Raw genomic sequence first — 14,130 nt, forward strand, 5'->3', positions numbered from 1 at the left:
TATCTGATTGGAGCTGAAGGAGCCGAAATAGCTCAGTTGGGAGAGCTTAAGTCTGAAGATCTAAAGGTTACTGGTTCAATCCTGGGATTCGGCAACCAAGCATTGCGTGCACACATGTGTCTTTCAAATGGTATTCATAGTAGGCCAAGTGACCAAAAACCTTTGAAGCTTGAAAAACAGAAAGGCACTTTGTATCCTATTTTCAGCCAGACTGTCCTGAGGCCAGGCACATTGAAGTCCATTTTCTGAGAGCCCATGATGTCAGAAAGAGTTTTCTGTTCTTGGTTTTGACAAGTACATTTCAGGTTCCCATGGTCATTGAAGGGCCCCTAGTTTGGACTTTGGGCTTTGCTTGAAGGCAATGTTTCTATCATGGGAACTGTATTGAGTCCAAACTCTATTGCAATCCTCCCTTGTGAAAGCTTTTTCAATCTCACCAAGCTTGTCCTCTTTCAACTATCACAGTGTGAAAGGAGGCACACATGTCCATGAGGTTTTTCACATGTATCTGATTGGAGCTGAAGGAGCCGAAAAAGCTCAGTTGGGAGAGCTTTGGTCTGAAGATCTAAAGGTTACTGGTTCAATCCTGGGTTTCGCCAACCAAGCATTGCGTGCACACATGTGTCTTTCAAATTGTATTCTCAGTTGGCCAAGTGACCAAAAACCTTTGAAGCTTGAAAAACAGAAAGGAACTTTGTATCCTGTTTTCAGCCAGACTGTCCTGAGGCCAGGCACATGGAAGTCCATTTTCTGAGAGCCCATGATGTCAGAAAGAGTTTTCTGTTCTTGGTTTTGACCAGTACATTTCAGGTTCCCATGGTCATTGAAGGGCCCCTAGTTTGGACTTTGGGCTTTGCTTGAAGGCAATGTTTCTATCATGGGAACTGTATTGAGTCCAAACTCTATTGCAATCCTCCCTTGTGAAAGCTTTTTCAACCTCACCAAGCTTGTTTTCTTTCAACTATCACAGTGTGAAAGGAGGCACACATGTCCATGAGGTTTTTCACATGTATCTGATTGGAGCTGAAGGAGCCGAAATAGCTCAGTTGGGAGAGCTTTGGTCTGAAGATCTAAAGGTTACTGGTTCAATCCTGGGTTTCAGCAGCCAAGCTTTGCATGCACACATGTGTCTTTCAAATTGTATTCTCAGTTGGCCAAGTGACCAAAAACCTTTGAAGCTTGAAAAACAGAAAGGAACTTTGTGTCCTATTTTCAGCCAGACTGTCCTGAGGCCAGGCACATGGAAGTCCATTTTCTGAGAGCCCATGATGTCAGAAAGAGTTTTCTGTTCTTGGTTTTGACCAGTCCGTTTCAGGTTCCCATGGTAATCGAAGGGCCCCTAGTTTGGACTTTGGGCTTTGCTTGAAGGCAATGTTTCCATCATGGGCATTGTATTGAGTCCAAAGTCTATTGCAATCCTCCCTTGTGAAAGCTTTTTCAACCTCACCAAGCTTGTCCTTTTTCAACTATCACAGTGTGAAAGGAGGCACACATGTCCATGAGATTTTTCACATGTATCTGATTGGAGCTGAAGGAGCCGAAATAGCTCAGTTGGGAGAGCTTTGGTCTGAAGATCTAAAGGTTACTGGTTCAATCCTGGGTTTCGCCAACCAAGCATTGCGTGCACACATGTGTCTTTCAAATTGTATTCTCAGTTGGCCAAGTGACCAAAAACCTTTGAAGCTGGAAAAACAGAAAGGCACTGTGAGTCGGACTTCCAGCCAAAATGTCCTGAGGCTAGGCACATTGAAGTCCATTTTCTGAGAGCCCATGATGTCAGAAAGAGTTTTCTGTTCTTGGTTTTGACCAGTACATTTCAGGTTCCCATGGTCATCGAAGGGCCCATAGTTTGGACTTTGGGCTTTGCTTGAAGGCATTGTTTCCATCATGGGCATTGTATTGAGTCCAAACTCTATTGCAATCCTCCCTTGTGAAAGCTTTTTCAACCTCACCAAGCTTGTCCTCTTTCAACTATCACAGTGTGAAAGGAGGCACACATGTCCATGAGGTTTTTCACATGTATCTGATTGGAGCTGAAGGAGCTGAAATAGCTCAGTTGGGAGAGCTTAAGTCTGAAGATCTAAAGGTTACTGGTTCAATCCTGGGTTTCGGCAACCAAGCTTTGCGTGCACACATGTGTCTTTCAAATTTAATTCTCAGTTGGCCAACTGACCAAAAACCTTTGAAGCTTGAAAAACAGAAAGGCACTTTGTGTCCTGTTTTCAGCCAAACTGTCCTGAGGCCAGGCACATTGAAGTCCATTTTCTGAGAGCCCATGATGTCAGAAAGAGTTTTCTGTTCTTGGTTTTGACCAGTACATTTCAGGTTCCCATGGTCATTGAAGGGCCCCTCGTTTGGACGTTGGGCTTTGCTTGAAGGCATTGTTTTCATCATGGGCATTGTATTGAGTCCAAAGTCTATTGCAATCCCCCCTTGTGAAAGCTTTTTCAGCCTCACCAAGCTTGTCCTCTTTCAACTATCACAGTGTGAAAGGAGGCACACATGTCCATGAGGTTTTTCACATGTATCTGATTGGAGCTGAAGGAGCTGAAATAGCTCAGTTGGGAGAGCTTAAGTCTGAAGATCTAAAGGTTACTGGTTCAATCCTGGGTTTCGGCAGCTAAGCTTTGCGTGCACACATGTGTCTTTCAAATTTAATTCTCATTTGGCCAAGTGACCAAAAACCTTTGAAGCTTGAAAAACAGAAAGGCACTTTGAGTCCAACTTCCAGCCCAACTGTCCTGAGGCCAGGCACATTGAAGTCCATTTTCTGAGAGCCCATGATGTCAGAAAGAGTTTTCTGTTCTTGGTTTTGACCAGTCCATTTCATGGTCCCATGGTCATTGAAGGGCCCCTCGTTTGGACTTTGGGCTTTGCTTGAAGGCAATGTTTCAATCATGGGCATATTATTGAGTCCAAACTCTATTTTAATCCTCCCTTGTTAAAGCTTTTTCAACCTCACCAAGCTTGTCCTCTTTCAACTATCACAGTGTGAAAGGAGGCACACATGTCCATGAGGTTTTTCACATGTATCTGATTGGAGCTGAAGGAGCCGTAATAGCTCAGTTGGGAGAGCTTTAGTCTGGAGATCTAAAGGTTACTGGTTCAAACCTGGGTTTCGGCAGCTAAGCTTTGCGTGCACACATGTGTCTTTCAAATGGTATTCAATGTAGGCCAAGTGACCAAAAACCTTTGAAGCTTGAAAAACAGAAAGGCACTTTGTGTCCTGTTTTCAGCCAGACTGTCCTGAGGCCAGGCACATGGAAGTCCATTTTCTGAGAGCCCATGATGTCAGAAAGAGTTTTCTGTTCTTGGTTTTGACCAGTACATTTCAGGTTCCCATGGTTATCGAAGGGCCCATAGTTTGGACTTTGGGCTTTGCTTGAAGGCAATGTTTCTATCATGGGCACTGTATTGAGTCCAAAGTCTATTGCAATCCTCCCTTGTGAAAGCTTTTTCAACCTCACCAAGCTTGTTTTCTTTCAACTATCACGATGTGAAAGGAGGCACACATGTCCATGAGGTTTTTCACATGTATCTGATTGGAGCTGAAGGAGCCGAAATAGCTCAGTTGGGAGAGCTTTGGTCTGAAGATCTAAAGGTTACTGGTTCAATCCTGGGATTCGGCAACCAAGCATTGCGTGCACACATGTGTCTTTCAAATGGTATTCATAGTAGGCCAAGTGACCAAAAACCTTTGAAGCTTGAAAAACAGAAAGGCACTTTGTATCCTATTTTCAGCCAGACTGTCCTGAGGCCAGGCACATTGAAGTCCATTTTCTGAGAGCCCATGATGTCAGAAAGAGTTTTCTGTTCTTGGTTTTGACCAGTACATTTCAGGTTCCCATGGTCATTGAAGGGCCCCTAGTTTGGACTTTGGGCTTTGCTTGAAGGCAATGTTTCTATCATGGGAACTGTATTGAGTCCAAACTCTATTGCAATCCTCCCTTGTTAAAGCTTTTTCAACCTCACCAAGCTTGTCCTCTTTCAACTATCACAGTGTGAAAGGAGGCACACATGTCCATGAGGTTTTTCACATGTATCTGATTGGAGCTGAAGGAGCCGAAATAGCTCAGTTGGGAGAGCTTTGGTCTGAAGATCTAAAGGTTACTGGTTCAATCCTGGGTTTCGCCAACCAAGCATTGCGTGCACACATGTGTCTTTCAAATGGTATTCTCAGTTGGCCAAGTGACCAAAAACCTTTGAAGCTTGAAAAACAGAAAGGAACTTTGTGTCCTGTTTTCAGCCAAACTGTCCTGAGGCCAGGCACATTGAAGTCCATTTTCTGAGAGCCCATGATGTCAGAAAGAGTTTTCTGTTCTTGGTTTTGACCAGTACATATCAGGTTCCCATGGTCATTGAAGGGCCCCTCGTTTGGACGTTGGGCTTTGCTTGAAGGCATTGTTTTCATCATGGGCATTGTATTAAGTCCAAAGTCTATTGCAATCCCCCCTTGTGAAAGCTTTTTCAACCTCACCAAGCTTGTCCTCTTTCAACTATCACAGTGTGAAAGGAGGCACACATGTCCATGGGGTATTTCACATGTATCTGATTGGAGCTGAAGGAGCCGAAATAGCTCAGTTGGGAGAGCTTTGGTCTGAAGATCTAAAGGTTACTGGTTCAATCCTGGGTTTCAGCAGCTAAGCTTTACGTGCACACATGTGTCTTTCAAATTTAATTCTCATTTGGCCAAGTGACCAAAAACCTTTGAAGCTTGAAAAACAGAAAGGCACTTTGAGTCCAACTTCCAGCCCAACTGTCCTGAGGCCAGGCACATTGAAGTCCATTTTCTGAGAGCTCATGATGTCAGAAAGAGTTTTCTGTTCTTGGTTTTGACCAGTCCATTTCATGGTCCCATGGTCATTGAAGGGCCCCTCGTTTGGACTTTGGGCTTTGCTTGAAGGCAATGTTTCAATCATGGGCATATTATTGAGTCCAAACTCTATTGCAATCCTCCCTTGTTAAAGCTTTTTCAACCTCACCAAGCTTGTCCTCTTTCAACTATCACAGTGTGAAAGGAGGCACACATGTCCATGAGGTTTTTCACATGTATCTGATTGGAGCTGAAGGAGCCGTAATAGCTCAGTTGGGAGAGCTTTAGTCTGGAGATCTAAAGGTTACTGGTTCAAACCTGGGTTTCGGCAGCCAAGCTTTGCGTGCACACATGTGTCTTCCAAATGGTATTCATAGTAGGCCAAGTGACCAAAAACCTTTGAAGCTTGAAAAACAGAAAGGCACTTTGTGTCCTATTTTCAGCCAGACTGTCCTGAGGCCAGGCACATTGAAGTCCATTTTCTGAGAGCCCATGATGTCAGAAAGAGTTTTCTGTTCTTGGTTTTGACCAGTACATTTCAGGTTCCCATGGTCATTAAAGGGCCCCTAGTTTGGACTTTGGGCTTTGCTTGAAGGCAATGTTTCTATCATGGGAACTGTATTGAGTCCAAACTCTATTGCAATCCTCCCTTGTGAAAGCTTTTTCAACCTCACCAAGCTTGTCCTCTTTCAACTATCACGATGTGAAAGGAGGCACACATGTCCATGAGGTTTTTCACATGTATCTGATTGGAGCTGAAGGAGCCGAAATAGCTCAGTTGGGAGAGCTTTGGTCTGAAGATCTAAAGGTTACTGGTTCAATCCTGGGATTCGGCAACCAAGCATTGCGTGCACACATGTGTCTTTCAAATGGTATTCATAGTAGGCCAAGTGACCAAAAACCTTTGAAGCTTGAAAAACAGAAAGGCACTTTGTATCCTATTTTCAGCCAGACTGTCCTGAGGCCAGGCACATTGAAGTCCATTTTCTGAGAGCCCATGATGTCAGAAAGAGTTTTCTGTTCTTGGTTTTGACCAGTACATTTCAGGTTCCCATGGTCATTGAAGGGCCCCTAGTTTGGACTTTGGGCTTTGCTTGAAGGCAATGTTTCTATCATGGGAACTGTATTGAGTCCAAACTCTATTGCAATCCTCCCTTGTTAAAGCTTTTTCAACCTCACCAAGCTTGTCCTCTTTCAACTATCACAGTGTGAAAGGAGGCACACATGTCCATGAGGTTTTTCACATGTATCTGATTGGAGCTGAAGGAGCTGAAATAGCTCAGTTGGGAGAGCTTAAGTCTGAAGATCTAAAGGTTACTGGTTCAATCCTGGGTTTCGGCAACCAAGCTTTGCGTGCACACATGTGTCTTTCAAATTGTATTCTCAGTTGGCCAAGTGACCAAAAACCTTTGAAGCTTGAAAAACAGAAAGGCACTATGTGTCCTGTTTTCAGCCAAACTGTCCTGAGGCCAGGCACATTGAAGTCCATTTTCTAAGAGCCCATGATGTCAGAAAGAGTTTTCTGTTCTTGGTTTTGACCAGTACATTTCAGGTTCCCATGGTTATCGAAGGGCCCATAGTTTGGACTTTGGGCTTTGCTTGAAGGCAATGTTTCTATCATGGGCACTGTATTGAGTCCAAAGTCTATTGCAATCCTCCCTTGTGAAAGCTTTTTCAACCTCACCAAGCTTGTCCTCTTTCAACTATCACGATGTGAAAGGAGGCACACATGTCCATGAGGTTTTTCACATGTATCTGATTGGAGCTGAAGGAGCCGAAATAGCTCAGTTGGGAGAGCTTAAGTCTGAAGATCTAAAGGTTACTGGTTCAATCCTGGGATTCGGCAACCAAGCATTGCGTGCACACATGTGTCTTTCAAATGGTATTCATAGTAGGCCAAGTGACCAAAAACCTTTGAAGCTTGAAAAACAGAAAGGCACATTGTATCCTATTTTCAGCCAGACTGTCCTGAGGCCAGGCACATTCAAGTCCATTTTCTGAGAGCCCATGATGTCAGAAAGAGTTTTCTGTTCTTGGTTTTGACAAGTACATTTCAGGTTCCCATGGTCATTGAAGGGCCCCTAGTTTGGACTTTGGGCTTTGCTTGAAGGCAATGTTTCTATCATGGGAACTGTATTGAGTCCAAACTCTATTGCAATCCTCCCTTGTGAAAGCTTTTTCAACCTCACCAAGCTTGTCCTCTTTCAACTATCACAGTGTGAAAGGAGGCACACATGTCCATGAGGTTTTTCACATGTATCTGATTGGAGCTGAAGGAGCCGAAAAAGCTCAGTTGGGAGAGCTTTGGTCTGAAGATCTAAAGGTTACTGGTTCAATCCTGGGTTTCGCCAACCAAGCATTGCGTGCACACATGTGTCTTTCAAATTGTATTCTCAGTTGGCCAAGTGACCAAAAACCTTTGAAGCTTGAAAAACAGAAAGGAACTTTGTATCCTGTTTTCAGCCAGACTGTCCTGAGGCCAGGCACATTGATGTCCTTTTTCTGAGAGCCCATGATGTCAGAAAGAGTTTTCTGTTCTTGGTTTTGACCAGTACATTTCAGGTTCCCATGGTAATCGAAGGGCCCCTAGTTTGGACTTTGGGCTTTGCTTGAAGGCAATGTTTCCATCATGGGCATTGTATTGAGTCCAAACTCTATTGCAATCCTCCCTTGTGAAAGCTTTTTCAACCTCACCAAGCTTGTCCTCTTTCAACTATCACAGTGTGAAAGGAGGCACACATGTCCATGAGGTATTTCACATGTATCTGATTGGAGCTGAAGGAGCTGAAATAGCTCAGTTGGGAGAGCTTAAGTCTGAAGATCTAAAGGTTACTGGTTCAATCCTGGGTTTTGGCAACCAAGCTTTGCGTGCACACATGTGTCTTTCAAATTTAATTCTCAGTTGGCCAAGTGACCAAAAACCTTTGAAGCTTGAAAAACAGAAAGGCACTTTGTGTCCTGTTTTCAGCCAGACTGTCCTGAGGCCAGGCACATGGAAGTCCATTTTCTGAGAGCCCATGATGTCAGAAAGAGTTTTCTGTTCTTGGTTTTGACCAGTACATTTCAGGTTCCCATGGTCATTGAAGGGCCCCTAGTTTGGACTTTGGGCTTTGCTTGAAGGAAATGTTTCCATCATGGGCACTGTATTGAGTCCAAACTCTATTGCAATCCTCCCTTGTGAAAGCTTTTTCAACCTCACCAAGCTTGTTTTCTTTCAACTATCACGATGTGAAAGGAGGCACACATGTCCATGAGGTTTTTCACATGTATCTGATTGGAGCTGAAGGAGCCGAAATAGCTCAGTTGGGAGAGCTTTGGTCTGAAGATCTAAAGGTTACTGGTTCAATCCTGGGTTTCGGCAACCAAGCATTGCGTGCACACATGTGTCTTTCAAATGGTATTCATAGTAGGCCAAGTGACCAAAAACCTTTGAAGCTTGAAAAACAGAAAGGCACTTTGTATCCTATTTTCAGCCAGACTGTCCTGAGGCCAGGCACATTGAAGTCCATTTTCTGAGAGCCAATGATGTCAGAAAGAGTTTTCTGTTCTTGGTTTTGACCAGTACAATTCAGGTTCCCATGGTCATTGAAGGGCCCCTAGTTTGGACTTTGGGCTTTGCTTGAAGGCAATGTTTCTATCATGGGAACTGTATTGAGTCCAAACTCTTTTGCAATCCTCCCTTGTGAAAGCTTTTTCAACCTCACCAAGCTTGTCCTCTTTCATCTATCACAGTGTGAAAGGAGGCCCACATGTCCATGAGGTTTTTCACATGTATCTGCTTGGAGCTGAAGGAGCCGAAATAGCTCAGTTGGGAGAGCTTTGGTCTGAAGATCTAAAGGTTACTGGTTCAATCCTGGGTTTCGCCAACCAAGCATTGCTTGCACACATGTGTCTTTCAAATTGTATTCTCAGTTGGCCAAGTGACCAAAAACCTTTGAAGCTGGAAAAACAGAAAGGCACTGTGAGTCGGACTTCCAGCCAAACTGTCCTGAGGCTAGGCACATTGAAGTCCATTTTCTGAGAGCCCATGATGTCAGAAAGAGTTTTCTGTTCTTGGTTTTGACCAGTACATTTCAGGTTCCCATGGTCATCGAAGGGCCCATAGTTTGGACTTTGGGCTTTGCTTGAAGGCAATGTTTCTATCATGGGCACTGTATTGAGTCCAAACTCTATTGCAATCCTCCCTTGTGAAAGCTTTTTCAACCTCACCAAGCTTGTCCTCTTTCAACTATCACGATGTGAAAGGAGGCACACATGTCCATGAGGTTTTTCACATGTATCTGATTGGAGCTGAAGGAGCCGTAATAGCTCAGTTGGGAGAGCTTTAGTCTGGAGATCTAAAGGTTACTGGTTCAAACCTGGGTTTCGGCAGCCAAGCATTGCGTGCACACATGTGTCTTTCAAATGGTATTCATTGTAGGCCAAGTGACCAAAAACCTTTGAAGCTTGAAAAACAGAAAGGAACTTTGTGTCCCTTTTTTCAGCCAGACTGTCCTGAGGCCAGGCACATTGAAGTCCATTTTCTGAGAGCCCATGATGTCAGAAAGAGTTTTCTGTTCTTGGTTTTGACCAGTACATTTCAGGTTCCCATGGTCATTGAAGGGCCCCTAGTTTGGACTTTGGGCTTTGCTTGAAGGCAATGTTTCTATCATGGGAACTGTATTGAGTCCAAACTCTATTGCAATCCTCCCTTGTGAAAGCTTTTTCAACCTCACCAAGCTTGTCCTCTTTCAACTATCACAGTGTGAAAGGAGGCACACATGTCCATGAGGTTTTTCACATGTATCTGATTGGAGCTGAAGGAGCCGAAATAGCTCAGTTTGGAGAGCTTTGGTCTGAAGATCTAAAGGTTACTGGTTCAATCCTGGGTTTCGCCAACCAAGCATTGCGTGCACACATGTGTCTTTCAAATTGTATTCTCAGTTGGCCAAGTGACCAAAAACCTTTGAAGCTTGAAAAACAGAAAGGCACTTTGAGTCCAACTTCCAGCCAAACTGTCCTGAGGCCAGGCACATTGAAGTCCATTTTCTAAGAGCCCATGATGTCAGAAAGAGTTTACTGTTCTTGGTTTTGACCAGTCCATTTCAGGTTCCCATGGTCATCGAAGGGCCCATAGTTTGGACTTTGGGCTTTGCTTGAAGGCATTGTTTCCATCATGGGCATGGTATTGAGTCCAAACTTTATTACAATCCTCCCTTGTGAAAGCTTTTTCAACCTCACCAAGCTTGTTTTCTTTCAACTATCACAGTGTGAAAGGAGGCACACATGTCCATGAGGTTTTTCACATGTATCTGATTGGAGCTGAAGGAGCCGAAATAGCTCAGTTGGGAGAGCTTTGGTCTGAAAATCTAAAGGTTACTGGTTCAATCCTGGGATTCGGCAACCAAGCATTGCGTGCACACATGTGTCTTTCAAATGGTATTCATAGTAGGCCAAGTGACCAAAAACCTTTGAAGCTTGAAAAACAGAAAGGCACTTTGTGTCCTATTTTCAGCCAGACTGTCCTGAGGCCAGGCACATTGAAGTCCATTTTCTGAGAGCCCATGATGTCAGAAAGAGTTTTCTGTTCTTGGTTTTGACCAGTACATTTCAGGTTCCCATGGTCATTAAAGGGCCCCTAGTTTGGACTTTGGGCTTTGCTTGAAGGCAATGTTTCTATCATGGGAACTGTATTGAGTCCAAACTCTATTGCAATCCTCCCTTGTGAAAGCTTTTTCAACCTCACCAAGCTTGTTTTCTTTCAACTATCACAGTGTGAAAGGAGGCACACATGTCCATGAGGTTTTTCACATGTATCTGATTGGAGCTGAAGGAGCCGAAATAGCTCAGTTGGGAGAGCTTTGGTCTGAAGATCTAAAGGTTACTGGTTCAATCCTGGGTTTCGGCAACCAAGCTTTGCGTGCACACATGTGTCTTTCAAATTGTATTTTCAGTTGGCCAAGTGACCAAAAACCTTTGAAGCTTGAAAAACAGAAAGGAACTTTGTGTCCTATTTTCAGCCAGACTGTCCTGAGGCCAGGCACATTGAAGTCCATTTTCTGAGAGCCCATGATGTCAGAAAGAGTTTTCTGTTCTTGGTTTTGACCAGTACATTTCAGGTTCCCATGGTCATTGAAGGGCCCATAGTTTGGACTTTGGGCTTTGCTTGAAGGCAATGTTTCTATCATGGGAACTGTATTGAGTCCAAAGTCTATTGCAATCCTCCCTTGTGAAAGCTTTTTCAACCTCACCAAGCTTGTCCTCTTTCAACTATCACAGTGTGAAAGGAGGCACACATGTCCATGAGGTTTTTCACATGTATCTGATTGGAGCTGAAGGAGCCGAAATAGCTCAGTTGGGAGAGCTTTGGTCTGAAGATCTAAAGGTTACTGGTTCAATCCTGGGTTTCGGCAACCAAGCATTGCGTGCACACATGTGTCTTTCAAATGGTATTCATAGTAGGCCAAGTGACCAAAAACCTTTGAAGCTTGAAAAACAGAAAGGCACTTTGTGTCCTATTTTCAGCCAGACTGTCCTGAGGCCAGGCACATTGAAGTCCATTTTCTGAGAGCCCATGATGTCAGAAAGAGTTTTCTGTTCTTGGTTTTGACCAGTACATTTCAGGTTCCCATGGTCATTAAAGGGCCCCTAGTTTGGACTTTGGGCTTTGCTTGAAGGCAATGTTTCTATCATGGGAACTGTATTGAGTCCAAACTCTATTGCAATCCTCCCTTGTGAAAGCTTTTTCAACCTCACCAAGCTTGTTTTCTTTCAACTATCACAGTGTGAAAGGAGGCACACATGTCCATGAGGTTTTTCACATGTATCTGATTGGAGCTGAAGGAGCCGAAATAGCTCAGTTGGGAGAGCTTTGGTCTGAAGATCTAAAGGTTACTGGTTCAATCCTGGGTTTCGGCAACCAAGCATTGCGTGCACACATGTGTCTTTCAAATTGTATTCTCAGTTGGCCAAGTGACCAAAAACCTTTGAAGCTTGAAAAACAGAAAGGCACTTTGAGTCCAACTTCCAGCCAAACAGTCCTGAGGCCAGGCACATTGAAGTCCATTTTCTAAGAGCCCATGATGTCAGGAAGAGTTTACTGTTCTTGGTTTTGACCAGTCCGTTTCAGGTTCCCATGGTAATCGAAGGGCCCATAGTTTGAACTTTGGGCTTTGCTTGAAGGCATTGTTTCCATCATGGGCACTGTATTGAGTCCAAACTCTATTGCAATCCTCCCTTGTGAAAGCTTTTTCAACCTCACCAAGCTTGTCCTTTTTCAACTATCACAGTGTGAAAGGAGGCACACATGTCCATGAGGTTTTTCACATGTATCTGATTGGAGCTGAAGGAGCCGGAATAGCTCAGTTGGGAGAGCTTTGGTCTGAAGATCTAAAGGTTACTGGTTCAATCCTGGGTTTCGGCAGCCAAGCTTTGCGTGCACACATGTGTCTTTCAAATTGTATTTTCAGTTGGCCAAGTGACCAAAAACCTTTGAAGCTTGAAAAACAGAAAGGAACTTTGTGTCCTATTTTCAGCCAGACTGTCCTGAGGCCAGGCACATGGAAGTCCATTTTCTGAGAGCCCATGATGTCAGAAAGAGTTTTCTGTTCTTGGTTTTGACCAGTACATTTCAGGTTCCCATGGTCATTGAAGGGCCCATAGTTTGGACTTTGGGCTTTGCTTGAAGGCAATGTTTCTATCATGGGAACTGTATTGAGTCCAAACTCTATTGCAATCCTCCCTTGTGAAAGCTTTTTCAACCTCACCAAGCTTGTCCTCTTTCAACTATCACAGTGTGAAAGGAGGCACACATGTCCATGAGGTTTTTCACATGTATCTGATTGGAGCTGAAGGAGCCGAAATAGCTCAGTTGGGAGAGCTTTGGTCTGAAGATCTAAAGGTTACTGGTTCAATCCTGGGTTTCGGCAACCAAGCATTGCGTGCACACATGTGTCTTTCAAATTGTATTCTCAGTTGGCCAAGTGACCAAAAACCTTTGAAGCTTGAAAAACAGAAAGGCACTGTGAGTCCAACTTCCAGCCAAACTGTCCTGAGGCTAGGCACATTGAAGTCCATTTTCTGAGAGCCCATGATGTCAGAAAGAGTTTTCTTTTCTTGGTTTTGACCAGTACATTTCAGGTTCCCATGGTCATTGAAGGGCCCCTAGTTTGGACTTTGAGTTTTACTTGAAGGCATTGTTTCCATCATGGGCATTGTATTGAGTCCAAACTTTATTACAATCCTCCCTTGTGAAAGCTTTTTCAACCTCACCAAGCTTGTCCTCTTTCAACTATCACAGTGTGAAAGGAGGCACACATGTCCATGAGGTATTTCACATGTATCTGATTGGAACTGAAGGAGCCGAAATAGCTCAGTTGGGAGAGCTTAAGTCTGAAGATCTAAAGGTTACTGGTTCAATCCTGGGTTTCGGCAGCCAAGAATTGCGTGCACACATGTGCCTTCAAATGGTATTCATACTAGGCCATGTGACCAAAAACCTTTGAAGCTTGAAAAACAGAAAGGCACTTTGTGTCCTGTTTTCAGCAAGACTGTCCTGAGGCCAGGAACATTGAAGTCCATTTTCTGAGAGCCCATGATGTCAGAAAGAGTTTTCTGTTCTTGGTTTTGACCAGTCCATTTCATGGTCCCATGGTCATTGAAGGGCCCCTCGTTTGGACTTTGGGCTTTGCTTGAAGGCAATGTTTCCATCATGGGCATTGTATTGAGTCCAAACTCTATTGCAATCCTCCCTTGTGAAAGCTTTTTCAACCTCACCAAGCTTGTCCTCTTTCAACTATCACAGTGTGAAAGGAGGCACACATGTCCATGAGGTATTTCACATGTATCTGATTGGAGCTGAAGGAGCCGAAATAGCTCAGTTGGGAGAGCTTTGGTCTGAAGATCTTAAGGTTACTGGTTCTATCCTGGGTTTCAGCAGCCAAGCTTTGCGTGCACACATGTGTCTTTCAAATTGTATTCTCAGTTGGCCAAGTGACCAAAAACCTTTGAAGCTGGAAAAACAGAAAGGCACTGTGAGTCCAACTTCCAGCCAAACTGTCCTGAGGCTAGGCACATTGAAGTCCATTTTCTGAGAGCCCATGATGTCAGAAAGAGTTTTCTGTTCTTGGTTTTGACCAGTCCATTTCAGGTTCCCATGGTCATTGAAGGGCCCGTATTTTGGACTTTGGGCTTTGCATGAAGGCATTGTTTCCATCATGGGCACTGTATTGAGTCCAAACTCTATTGCAATCCTCCCTTGTGAAAGCTTTTTCAACCTCACCAAGCTTGTCCTCTTTCAACTATCACAGTGTGAAAGGAGGCACACATGTCCATGAGGT

At 44.0% G+C, this 14,130-nt stretch overlaps 3 non-coding genes across 3 annotated transcripts; all 3 read left to right on the forward strand.

Moving 5' to 3' along the window:
• Positions 1–3,051: 3,051 nt before the first annotated feature.
• Positions 3,052–3,124, forward strand: trnas-gga (transfer RNA serine (anticodon GGA)). Its single transcript has one exon. It is a non-coding gene; the product is annotated as a tRNA-Ser (tRNA).
• A 1,947-nt stretch (positions 3,125–5,071) lies between these two features.
• On the forward strand, positions 5,072–5,144 carry trnas-gga (transfer RNA serine (anticodon GGA)). The gene has a single exon. It is a non-coding gene; the product is annotated as a tRNA-Ser (tRNA).
• Positions 5,145–9,111: 3,967 nt separating this feature from the next.
• trnas-gga (transfer RNA serine (anticodon GGA)) lies at positions 9,112–9,184 on the forward strand. The gene has a single exon. It is a non-coding gene; the product is annotated as a tRNA-Ser (tRNA).
• The last annotated feature ends 4,946 nt before the right edge of the window (positions 9,185–14,130 follow it).

The sequence above is a fragment of the Halichoeres trimaculatus genome, unplaced genomic scaffold (genome assembly GCF_033239565.1).
Source record: "Halichoeres trimaculatus isolate MK-OKI-2021-1 unplaced genomic scaffold, fHalTri1.1 fHalTri1_scaffold_16, whole genome shotgun sequence".
NCBI lineage: Eukaryota > Metazoa > Chordata > Actinopteri > Labriformes > Labridae > Halichoeres > Halichoeres trimaculatus.